General features: G+C 37.7%; 1 pseudogene; it reads left to right on the top strand.

Annotated features, from left to right (window-relative positions):
- The first annotated feature begins 11,083 nt into the window (after positions 1-11,083).
- Positions 11,084-13,196, top strand: LOC142641291 (L10-interacting MYB domain-containing protein-like; annotated as a pseudogene).
- The last annotated feature ends 120 nt before the right edge of the window (positions 13,197-13,316 follow it).

The raw sequence follows: 13,316 nt of genomic DNA, 5'->3' as shown, positions 1-13,316 counted from the left end.
CTATCGACATTGCTTTTCTCAATACATTCCTCGACAGATGACTCGACATCTCTCAATCCATCAAGATCCTCTGCATGCATTGTTTTTCACATATTTTGCATGTTTCTCTTATCTTGTCATGCATAGCATCTTGTTTTATTACTAGGGGTGTCCACGGGTCGATCCGGGTCGGGTTTGTGCCCAACCCAAGACCGACCCGATAGAATTAGGTTGAACAAATACTGACCCGCCGCCGACCGGCGAGGGAGTCGGATCGGTGCGGTCGGTTTTGCACCGGAAGCACGGTCAGTTCGGTCGGAACCCTCCATGGTGAAAAATCCTGCCATAATCGTTGATTTCAGGCGAAAAAACGTCAAATACGGTGGAGATCTCACCGGATCTGGTGAGATCTCACTAGATCCGGTGAGATCTCACTAGATTTTGACAAAATATCACTTGATCTACTTGATAAGTCATCGAAAAATGAAAATCTGTTGCCAAAATCTGAAAATTTGAAGTCGGAATCTGGAAATTTGAGGTCGGAATCTGGAAAATATCGCCGGATTCTGGAGAAAGTCACTGAAATCTGGAAATAACTGCCGAAATCTGGAATTTTTTTTTCTGGAAATACTTAGTACATCGGTCGAATCGGGTTTTTTCGGGTTCTGGAGAGGAAAACCGAGACCAATCCGCCGCCATCGGTTTTTGGAACAAAAGACCCGCCGCCGACCGGTGACTTGATTGGGCCGGATGGTTTTCAGGTCGGATCCTTCGGGTGGGTCGGATCTCTGGATTGGATGGACAACCCTATTTATTACATTCATACATTTTTATGGATCCTTTGTACCCCCTTGATCATTTTTATCATCTTTATGTTTCTCGAGTAAAGCTTTCAAGCTTCTTGTACCCATTGTCAATCGTGACAAAAATGGGGAGAAATTGGGGAATTTGTGGTTTCTTTTTAAAGATTCTACAAGTTAGGGGGAGAAATACATGCCCTTGTAAGGGAGAGATGTGTTTCATCTTGTTAGGGGGAGTGTTTACCTCCTTCTTGTTGTATGAGCTACTTTTAGCTTCTTCTTCTTGTAACTTAGGTCTTGTGACCATGTTTACATACATTGTGCTTATTTTTGATATATGTGTGATGATGTATGTTTTCTTCACCTACCTCTACATATGTTGTTTCTTTTCTATCTTTATACGCATGTTTCTTTATTTGTACGCAATCTATTATTTCTGCTTCACACAAAGATGCCTTGATGAGTTTTGTTTAAGTGTTTCAGAAATACAAGTTGTCAAAATCTTCCATGCCATGAACTCTCTTCTTGCAAAGTTTTTCAAGAGTTTGTGTTAGGGTAGATTTTATTATATTCAACAAGTGAATATGAGTTGAGTGATTTATGACTTCTCTCATATGTTCATTTGTTAGTTGTGGTTTTGTCACGTTTGCCAAAATGGGAGATTGTTAAGGACATATTTTATGTAGTTGGCTAATCCTTTGACAAAACGCACTTTACTAGTATTTGGGTAGATCTAGGATGTGCTTAATTTTTCAAAGAACATGTTGCTCAAGTCTAGTATTAAAGCCATGAAGATTGGACCAAGAAACAAGTGAAGAAAAAGTGTTTACTACTGCTGGACACCTGTGGACACCTGCGGACAGCTGCTTGACACCTCTATCTATCGAGGTTTAATGAAGCTCGACAGCTTCTCGATCGATCGAGGTTACGAGAATTCAGATTTCCAGATCTGATTTTTGGGCCAGACTTTTGTATTTGTATAGGGTTTCTTTTCTCACAACCCTAGACATATATAAGGCTTATTTTAGAGGCCGTCACATAAAAGAATACAAGGAGGAACATATTTAAAAGGTGACCGAAGCCTTATTCTCTCTGAAAGAAGCTACTGCGTCTTTGCGCCTTAGGGTTTTATAACCAAGTGTTTCTTGACCTTCATTGTTGATGAAGTGAAGAACTTTGCAGCCAACATTCTTCTTTCTTAAGTTGGTGAGTTAGTCACGTACTAGAATTCGTGCAAAGGAGTGAGTCACGTACTAGGATCCGTGCATTAAAGGGTGGCGTTCATATATTGAAGAATATAGAGGTTCTGAAGCGGTAGAAGGTTTCTGCTGTAAGTTCATCTACAGGGATTCTAGAGTCTAGGAACAAAAGTTTTGTACTAGATCTGAAACTTTTCTTTACTATAGTGAATTACTTTTCGGGAAGGTTTCCCCCCAGGTTTTTTACTATGAAACTAGTTGGTTTCATTGGTTTTCTTGGCTCATCATATCTTGTCTTATTTATTTTTTTCGCTGCACTTAGTTTTGACATGATATTGATGTTTGTTTGTTTTAACAAGTTTATTCATAATAAATATAATTAACAACTTGGGTTTAAAATTTGTTAATTCTATCAACTGAGGTCTAAATTTCCCAACAGACATGACCACTAGTGCAGACACGGACTCAGAGTATGACAGTGAGGAGAAGGAGTTTTGGTTTGTATTTCCACTTATTGGCGAGATGGTGGCATATTTCCAACAGCCTTACGGCAAGCGCCCACAACGTACTAGCATTTTGAGTGGAAGCGATTATATGGCTGAAGTGAGAGATGGCAATCCTACCAATTTTCATGACATGTTCCACATGACACTAGATCTATTCTATCACTTGGTTGATGAGTTGAAACATTATGGGTACTTGAAGGAAGGGAAGGGGCGTGCTGACGTGCAGGAGGCAGTGGCCATATTCTTGTACATCGTCGGCCATAATACTCAGATGTGACCTGTGGCAGACAGATATCAGCATTCCATTGAAACTGTGGACCGCAAGTTTCATAGGGTGTTGCGGGCTGTCCACACATATGGCCAACATTTAATCAAGCCCGATCCGAATGTGGTAGGCGTTCCAGAGCATTTGCAAGGGAACAACAAGTACTACCCTTGGTATGAGGTAAATGATTTCATAATATTAGTTCTTCCAAAATGGTTGTTCACATAATACGGTATAATATTTCAACTAATCGACACTATTCATTGTAGAGAAGCATAGGTATTTGTAGGCAAAATTTGCTCAACAACATTTTTTCAGCAAAATATTAGATAGACAGCACGCGTTTGAAGTTATTTAGTAAGTTGGACTGTTTTTTGAAAATCAAGTTTGTGAAACTCGAGTTCCAACCCAAAATTGAGTTTCTCAAACTCGATTTATGCCTAACCTTGATTTTTTTTTAAAAAAAGGTGGAACTCGATTTTAGTAAACTCAAGTTCCATTTTAAAAAATAACAGGATTCGTGTTTCCTACACTCGAGTTCCATTTGGGTTATTTTTTTTAAAAGCATGGAACTCGAGTTTGCTATACTCGAGTTTGCTATACTCGAGTTCCACCTTCTTTTTTTTTTAATCATGGCTAGGCGTAAATCGAGTTTGAGAAACTCGATTTTGGGTTAGAACTCAAGTTTCACAAACTCAATTTTCAAAAAACAGTCCAACTTACTAAATAACTTCAAACGTGTGCTGGCCACCGAATTTTTTTCCAAAAAATCTACTGTTGAGCAAATTTTGCCATATTTGTAAGTAAGTGTGACAGTTGTAGTTGTGTAAGGGTGTGTAGGGGGTGTGTGTGTGTGTGCAAGGTGGTGCGTGTATACCTGCAAGGGTGTGCGTGTATGCTTGCATATGGGTGCGTGGGTGTCAAGTAGGTAGTTAGTTGGTAAAGGGGTGTAGTGCTTATAAAGAAAGGGTGAGGATTGTAAAGGACATTCAGATGAGAATTACATTGTTTTACTTCCCTATTCTTTCTCTCTTTCTTGTTCCTTGTTCCAATTCCTAATTCCTTCCTTCCTTTCTTCCACTGAACTATCAGAATCTTATCATATTGCCACCAGAGATAAAATTTGAATGTGGTTGTAAATAAAGCATATCAGACACCTGAATTTGATTATTTCTATGAATAAAAAAATTTTAAATTTCAGTTTTTCCTCCTACAGTAGTACCTGCTATATGAATTTAATTTGGTGAAATTTGTAGATATTTTTACTGCCTAAATTAGCAAACAAGTAGCCAGAAATCAAACTGATGTATCCTAGATGCCATTTAATAAGTCATTCTATTTACAGAATATCACTTCTCTAGAAATTCATCGAAATTAAAAAAGCATGCTATTAGTCTCACATCTGACTCTTACAACTCTTCTAGGCTTCTAGCTGAGCTAGTTCTAACTTTAATATAACTGAAGCTAATCCACATTGTGTTTTTGTGTTTGTATCAAATAATAAAACTCCAAAGCCATAACCCCCCCCCCCCCAATCTAAACAATGAAATTAACTTAATTACATGTAAGAGTGCTAAGAAACCATCTGTTGTAAGTTGTCTTGTGGCTGAACAAGTACAAGATCATGTTGCAAGTACCTAAATTAGAATATAGCTATTCTGCTCGTACCCGAATTAGAATATAAAGGCTCTGTTGATAATTTTACTGATTTAATCCCCTGATTATTACTGATCCATTACTTTTACCAATATGTGTAATTTTTATTATTACTGATTTAGATATGCTATTCTTGTAGGTTCCTATTACTTGGTGTTCAGGGGCCTTTTTTGGTTGCTCAGCCACATGTGGTCCTTTGGAGGGGTGTCCTTGCTAGACCTAGGTTCGTTTGGAGAGTTGCGTCCTGGAACTCAACATTGGGCCTCGTGGTCCAACGGCTACCGGTGTATTTTTTAACTTACCAAACCATTAATGTCAAAGTCTAAGAATCATGATAATGGTCGAATAAATATGTAATATGTGTTTGAGATAATAGGTTTGATTAATAGTTGAAATAAAGTAGTATTTATTTAGAAGTAAAGTAATCATGTACTCAATGATGTAAATTTAAAGATAAGGAAGCAAAGTTACTTATCTTCATATGGTTTGTAGCCCAGCTATGTAGCATCAGTGAGCTGATAAGATTCCAGCAGAATGCCAGTGGTAGAGGCTAGTTAAGCTCGCCTTTCTTATCATGCATTTAAATTAGTGTAAGCCATGGTTAATAGTTGTAATAGTAGTTGGAATAAAGTAATATGTATTTAAATGTGAAGTAATCATGTACTAAATGATGTACATTTAAAGATGTGGAAGCAAAATCACTTATCTTTGTATGGTTTGTAGATCAGCTGTACAGCTTCTGTGAGTTAATGATATCCCAGCAGAGTGACCCCAATGGTAGAGAGACAGTTTGCCATGATAACTTCAAGATTGAGGGGGGAAAATGGGTGCAACTGGAGGGAAAGAGAGTATGTTCAACTGTGTGTAGGGGCTGGTTAAGCTTGCCCCTCTTATCATGCACTTAAATGAGTTTTCCCCTTGACAATGCTCTTTAGTTGTTGTGAAGTTATGAATAGTGTTGCCTTCCATGAAAAGGCTTTTCTATGGAGTACTTGTGCCTTCTAATAGAAAGGCTTTGCGTAAGATGGATTTGTGTCTTTCATGAGAAGGGCTTTGATATGAGATCTTGGTGCCTTCTAGGAGAAGGACTTTAGCATTAGAAGTTTATGTCTTCCATAAGAAGGGCTTTTATAAGAGAGATAGTGAAGAGTATTGATATGTGTTTATGAGCAGCAAAACAGTAGACTTCTAGAGTGAGAGAGTATGAGAATGGAGTTTCGAAGAGTGTAGTGAGTCATATGTAATGGTGTAGTAAATGTGTATGAGATTGTGTAAGAGAAGTGGAGAAAGAGATGTTTTGTGGGATGTAGTATTTGTAATATGTATGATATATGAAATTATGAGAGATATGGTAGTTAAAGATAGTAAAAATATGAGATTATAACCATTATAGAGATTGCTTTCCAAGAGGAAAGATTTTGTAAGAGAAGAGCATGGAGGTGTGTTTAGGCATTTGGAGATGAGAGCAGTAAGATAAGTGCATTTTCTAAATATAGAGAGTGAGAGAATTAGTATATGAGGGGTAATAGTGCTGCAATGTGTTTAGCAATGTTGCTGGGATTTACTGCTAGGCTTTTATGCTGGGAGGGTGTATGAAAGCTTATGAAAGACATTTATGAGCTAAGGGCTGAAGAGTTTAGTTCCTAATTTAGAAACTAAAAAACTCCAAACTTCTTTACGAGCTTGAGAAGATAATTAGAAGGAGAGAGAATAGAAAACTTGTGAAAGAGTTGCTCTTCTCCATTTGTTTGTCCTTGAGGTGTTGATGAGGGGTCCTATTTAGCTGAGTTTAAAGGGGTATTTTAGCAAAGAATATCAGCCAAAATCTGTCCCAAATAGCAATGAATCTTTAGAAAATCCATCTTAAGATTTGGGCAAAAATCGTATGTTTAGCTTTAGGGTATTTTTGTTGTTTTGGGTAAGAGCTGCCGGGGAAAGAGCAACAGAAAATGAAGGTATTTTGGCAAGAAAAAGATGGTTAGTTTAGCTGGTTTTGGTTTTAGCCAAATGTGGAAAAAACAGTAATACTCAGGCTACTGGGTCAGCTGTCACAACTGTTCTGAAAAGGCTGTCCCAACTGTCAGGAAAAGCTGTGACAGCTATCATAAGACAGCTGTCACAGCTGTCATAAGACAGTTGTTACTTTGGGCAGAAGCAAATGAGGTCAGCTGGGTGGTTTCAGACTGTTGAAGAGGACATTCAACATTTACTTCATGGATTTGGCTGAAAAATGTAAGATCTCTTTCAAGGGAATCTTTTTATTTGGGGTATAACAGCTGGCAGCTGGGATTTCAGCATTAAATGGCTGATGATATAACTCTCAGCCAGGTGTCAAGTGCTTAATACATTGCTGGGGCTTTGCTGGAAATGTTTCCCTTTTGGGTGTTTGTGTTTTTGGTGCAAAGTTCCATTACAACACATTTCTTGTAAGTAATAGAAGGATTGGTTGAAAGTTAATGAAGCTTTAGAGATCTAGTCAAGGCCTCATTGTGTTGTGACATAGTCTTGGTGAGCAAGAAGAGTATTTAATTCTCTGCTTTGGCGGCTGGCAGAGAAATATATGGTTAGATTGTGACAGACAGCAGCTGGGTATGAGAGATATAATGAATATTTTGTATATAGTTGGAGATCAAAGATAGCCAATCAGATTAGGCCATGTGTTTGAGTTGGATTTTAGCTGAAAGCAATAATATAGTTTATGTAGAATAATATAATTAAGTTTCCAAATTTATATAGTAACAGTTGGGGATTGAATGAACAGTTATTTTCCCAGCAATTAGATGGCTGGGGATATTAAGTATGTGTCATATGATGAATATTAAGTTTTAAGAAAAGAGCAATGGGGAATTTTATCATTTTAAGTGCTATGTGATAAGAGATGCTTACCATATGTTACCCGCTACACACGGACTCGTCAGAGTTTAGGGAGTTGAAGAAGACATGCCAAGCAACATATTTCTTTTATCAACTTTAAACCGCTGGAGCTTTTACTGAACATATCTCTTGGCCCTCCAAGCCACGACTCCCAAAGTTTCCCCAAAGAGACTTATGAGCTTGGATCATAAGCCGAAGACGAGATGACGTACCTCGGGTTTTGTTGTCATTTTGTGTAAATATGGGCTCTTATTGAAGAAGCCGGTGGTCATGAATGTAAGAGAGGTAATATGGGTTGTGAGCTTTGATTCATTGCTTAAGCCCGATCCATATGTTGATGTTGATGATGTTGCAGGGTTATGATCCCAATTGATGAAGAGGAAATGTGGACCATGAATCCGCCTCTTGAAGTAAGGATCTCGCGGGCCATGTGAGCCCAATCCATGTAGTTGAATGAGATATGAGCTTATTTTGGGATTTAAAGAGATTTACCCAAAAAATCAATAATATGTTGATGTGGCATGGGTTGCCAATGAAGTAATGCCATGTGGGCCGAAAAAAGAGTACTCAACACTTGGTTGATTCGGGGTACCCCATTGGTGCATCATTTCTTCTACCACATAAGGCCAGCCGATATCATGCCCAAGAATTTAGGAGGAAGAGTACTAGGCAACAAAAATCAGGGAAATATTTTTTTAACTATAAACACTCTTCATTGCACATGGTGATTGAGAGGGCTTTTGGAGTCCTGAAGGCTCGCTTTCCCGTCTTGAGTTGCATGGAAAAGTATAAACAATATCGTTAGCGTTTGGTTGTTTCTGCGTGTTGTGCATTACATAATTTTATATGCATCAATAATTGAAGAGATGTAATGTTTAACACGTGGGAGAACCTTGACGTTGATAGGGATTATATACAAACAGAAAACAATGTGAATTCTCCTAAGTCGAGTGCGAGTACCGAAAAGAGGCATGTGAGGGAGATGTCTAATGCGGCGAACAAAGCAATGGGTGAATTCAGGGATGATATAACTGATTGCATGTGGGAGGAGTACGTACGATGTCGAGGTTGATGGTTGGCATGTCTAAGGATTCACCCTTTTTGTTGGGACTTTTGTATAGAACTAGTACCCATTCCTATGACTTTTTGTTGGGACTTTTGTATAGGTCTAGGTTCCGTGACTTGGAGTCACTTAGCATAATACATGATGCATTCTTTTGGACATTATGATGCATTTTTTTGTAAATTTAGATTAACTGTGGACATGCTTACATGTTATGGCTAATGTCAATAACCAATTGACATTTCTAATGTAATTCCTTTTGGAAATTTTAAAGTAGGTGTATGTAATACCTATTGGTAATGTAAGTACAGGTGGACATGCTTATATGCATTTGTATGTAATACCTTTTTCGCAATGGAGTATTTTTCAAGGACCATATATTGTGCATGTAATATGGTTACAAGTGGATAATTATGTATGTGATATGTGTATGTGATATGCTTACAGGCAGTTTTAGTCTTTTGTAAGGGGCTTGGACTCATGAGCTTCCTCTTGTTCATGTTTACTTGAGAGTTGTCAAAGAGATATGACAACAATCTGATAATTGGGTTGGCAGCTTATTGGTGTGACACTATCAGTAAATTTTAGTGGATAAAGATAATGGATACAAGTTTTTAGGTGGTATTAGAGTTCTCCACAACTTCACAGTAATGGATGCTTGAACCTGCAATTTGTTACTTGTTGGTAAACTAAGAAAAACTATAGCAAATTGTTGGATACTCTTATATATGGGGCTTGATAGCTAGGATACCTTTTTTAACCAAGATGAAATTAACAAGGAGAAAGATATTCATCAAAGAGTCATTATATTAAATTAAAATGTCAAGTGTTACAACAGATTGTTGGAGTCATATGTCCAAACTCAATGGGTTACATATTGCCTATTACATACACTACACTCTCATGGCAGACACAATTGACTCCTTCCAACATCCCCAAACCTAGTACTAAATAAGTAGAATACAATAAACAACACCCATAAGAGAACTAGAACTTTTTTATACGTGTTCATCTTCTCTTCAGCAATCCTTTGTGCAACCTTACATTTTTTTGCCTTTCGCTTTGCAACTCTTTCCATTTCTTGCGCTTCTTCAAGTGATGCACGTGCTTCTTCCTCACCCTCAGTAGCAAGCATTACCTCATTCTCTAGCCTCTTGAACTTTGCTACCACGATAGGTGCTGTTTCTGTGCCATGTTTGCAAGTGTTGCTGTCCAATCATCTAAAAAATTTACAATGTCGGTCATCATCCTATAGCGTACATGACAATATCAATTAAGGCGAAACGAAGGAATTTATGACATATCACAAACAATGTAACTAAACACAAATGTAAACTCACCGGCGTCCATTCCCTATAACCATAAAACCTCCTACCAAAGTTATGGAGCTTCAATGATGTCCTATCCACACAGCAGTCCATGTCGCATAGATGGCCATTAGAGCTGGAGTAGTAGTTACTTCCTTCCGACATTAGTACAAACACCACAACCTTTGCACATAGCACAAAATAAACAATTATAGTAAATACAAACAAATACCACAAAGGCAAAATCACACGAGAACAATCTAGACAAATTCAAAGCATACTTGGAAGTGAAACCAAATACCCACAATCCTGACCTCAGAGCATAGTCACAAGAAACCAAATACCCACATTCCTGACCTTAGAGCATAGTCACTGAAAGCTAAACAAACTCAAAACTAAAACACAATTTTCAGTAGTCATGAAGTCATACATCGAGAAAAAAGAGATGTGAGGAAAACAATAAAGCAAGTAGAGATATGAGTTTTGGAACCCATTCATGAATTTCGGTGTTCCTTTCGGGGCTGAGAAAGAAAACAAAATGAAGACCAACAGAGCAAGAGAAGAAGAGCACTACAACTGAGAAACAAAAACAAAAACTCAACGATAATCTTTGATTTTTGCTAGAGATGGTCTTCGACTTTTGCTAGAGAAGAGAAGCTTTGAACTTTGCTTTCGATGGGTCCGCGCACAACTTCACAAGATGGGTCTCTCTGTTTTCTAGAGATAGGAATTTGGGGAGATGGGTATTAGAGATATTAGATGGAATCTGCAGTGTGTTGGAGATGGGTATTTGATGGCATGGGTTAGAGATGGAAATCAGAGAGCTTGGGATTGGATTCGGAGAGTGTTAAGATTTGGGAAGAATGGGTATTTGCTAAAATTGGGAAGAAGGGAGTCAGTGTGTCTTAAAGAAGAAGGAAGGAGTTTTTAAACATTTTTATATGGGCTGAGGTTATCGTTTTGTTCATATGGTAAGTGTGGGCTCCACTAAAAAGGGGAAAAATGAGTGATATCAAAATCTGAGTGATGAACCAAACAAATTATTTTGAGTTTTGGGTTGTTGGCAAGGTTTTCAGACCCAGACCGGGAGGTCAAACTGTGAAAACCAGGAACTGGATGGAAATTCGGTTTTTTAAGCATAGAGAATCAGCCATATGTGGCAATTCCATGAACCCCTAAAACCGTGGTTGAACCCCTAAAACTGGGGTTGGACCGTATGCAATTTTCTTATACAAAAAAAAAAAATTAACACAATTTTATTCTACTTAATTAAATTATCCATCTCTTACAAGGAATAAAACAAAATTATAGTTAAAATCCTTCAAAGATATTCAACTTTACTTCAAAAATTAATCATAAATTTTAATGTTTTCATGGTTATTATTTTATTTTATTAACTTTCTTAGAGCCCGTTTGTTTAGGCGTATTGAGAGAGCTAAACGTCCGTTTATCAAACCGCAGAAATCAAGATATGTTTGGCTGGGCAAAATTTGTGGGATTGCGTTTTTCAATCGGCAGATTTACACGTTTCAGGAAAGGTAATTTCCCGTTGCGATTTCGAAATCGCGCGATTTGCAAATCATGATACCGCTATTTTTTTTGGGCTGAAAACCAAAAATACCCTCTGTTTCCATGCTTATCCTCAGTCCGCTCCCTTCACCATATATATATACTCAATCCTCTGCCTCTAAACTCATCAATTTCATAAGGATTGGCTCTTCGTTGTTTTTGCTCTGCTTTGTTCATCATCGTTCTTCATCGCAATTCCAGGTAACTATTCTCCCTTACCCATATTTGAATTTCTGATATAGATTTGGGCTTTTGGCATGTTGGTTTACACTACTTGAACTCAAAATATTAGAATTTAGAGATTTTTTGTTGTTGCTGTTGCTAGTAAGTGCTCTCTCTGTCTCACAGATCCTCCATGGTTTTGTTGTTGTACAATGTGAAATAATGTCTCTGTTAAGTAACTTTGATGCCATGGAATTTCTGCCATAAGTTTTCATCCTTTTTGAAACGCATGGGATAATGGCCTTGTATTTTGTTTGTCCTTCCTTCATTATGTGGCCGTAGTGATATGTCTCTCTTAAAGAGCATCTATTTTGTGAAATAATGTTTGGTTGGATTGAAGCTTTTGCAGCAATAGCCTAGGAATTCTTGTTTGATTCTTTGGTTGAAACTGTGTGATTCTTTGTGGTTGTAGAACTTACCTAGGAATTCCTGTTTGATTCTTTGTGATTTTCTCATGGGTTTGGTTGTAGAACTTGTTGTATTTGGCTGAACATTAATATTAACAAACTCATGTTTTTTTTAGATGGGTAAGCCATCCCAAAATAGCTCAAATGTTAGAGCTCAATGGCCATCAAGAGTAACAACTATCTTTTGCGAAGCTTGTGTGGATGAGGTATTTAAGGGTAATCGACCTAATACCCACTTTAGTAAAAAGGGTTGGACAAATATTATAGCAACTTTTGAAAAGAAAACTGGAAAGGAATATCCTAGGGCAAAGTATAAGCATAAATGGGATAGTTTGAAGAAAGATTGGGTACTTTGGAATAAGTTGAAGGGAAGTGAAACTGGATTGGGATGGGATGCAGCCAAAGGAACAATAGCTGCAACTGATGAGTGGTGGGAGAGGAAACTAATGGTATGTTTTGTATAACCCATTGTACATATTTTGTATTAGTAGATAAACCATGCTATTTGAGTTATTAATGAGAATATTCAAAATTGTAGGAGGTTCCTGAAGCTGCAAAATTTCGAGAGAAAGGTTTGGAGAATGTTGACTTATTAGATATCATGTTTAAGGACATTGCAGCCACAGGAGATTTAGCATGGGCGCCCACTTCAGGTGTGTTACCTGATGATCTTGAGACGCCTAAGGAGGGGTTAGGTGATACTTCTGCTGACTCATCTTCTCCAAATGATGATGATGACGTTCATGAAGATGAGACTCCTAACCTCACACAACCACCTAACCCAACACAAAAGAAAGGAAAGAAGCGAGTTTTACCATCATCCACACAGAGCAAAGGGAAGAAAGGAGGAACTACATTATAGTTGACACAACAGCTTAGTCGTATTTGTGATGTTGTGGAGTTAAGGAACTCAGCTTTTTCAGTGGAGCCAAGTAGTACTATTCGTAATGTCATGGAACGCGTGTGCACCTTAGATGGCATTAAGAAGGGTTCCGAACTCTACCTCATGGCAGCACGTATTTTTCAGAAACGAGAGAAGAGAGAGATGTTTGTCGTGATGGAAGAACCATATTTACAACTTAAGTTTCTGCAAAAGGAGGCAAGATTGTTAGGAGGGCACTACTTTGGCACTTAGGGTGTTTTATGTTTTATCCTATGAATAATGTTTTATGGGAGAGAGATGTTTAATGTTTTATTGTTTTATCCTTTGAATAATGTGGCTGTTAGGGTGTTTTAACTTGTTGGGCTGTTAGGGTGTTTGAATTACAAAGATAGAAGCTTGGCTGTATCTTTGAACAGAAAGGTATTAATAAATCAAGAGTTGGGACCTCTTTTCATTGTTCTCAGAATTTTCTGCCAATAAATCAACTTTATTTTTTCACCAATGTTGAGTTTGTTAGGTTTTGTGATAAAAAACTTAAATCAGTGCTGTGTTAGGATCATATTGTGTACTGATTGAGTAGTGTAGT

Source organism: Castanea sativa, chromosome 6, assembly GCF_040712315.1.
Source record: "Castanea sativa cultivar Marrone di Chiusa Pesio chromosome 6, ASM4071231v1".
Taxonomy (NCBI): domain Eukaryota; kingdom Viridiplantae; phylum Streptophyta; class Magnoliopsida; order Fagales; family Fagaceae; genus Castanea; species Castanea sativa.
This window is presented reverse-complemented; position numbering and strand designations above follow the sequence as displayed.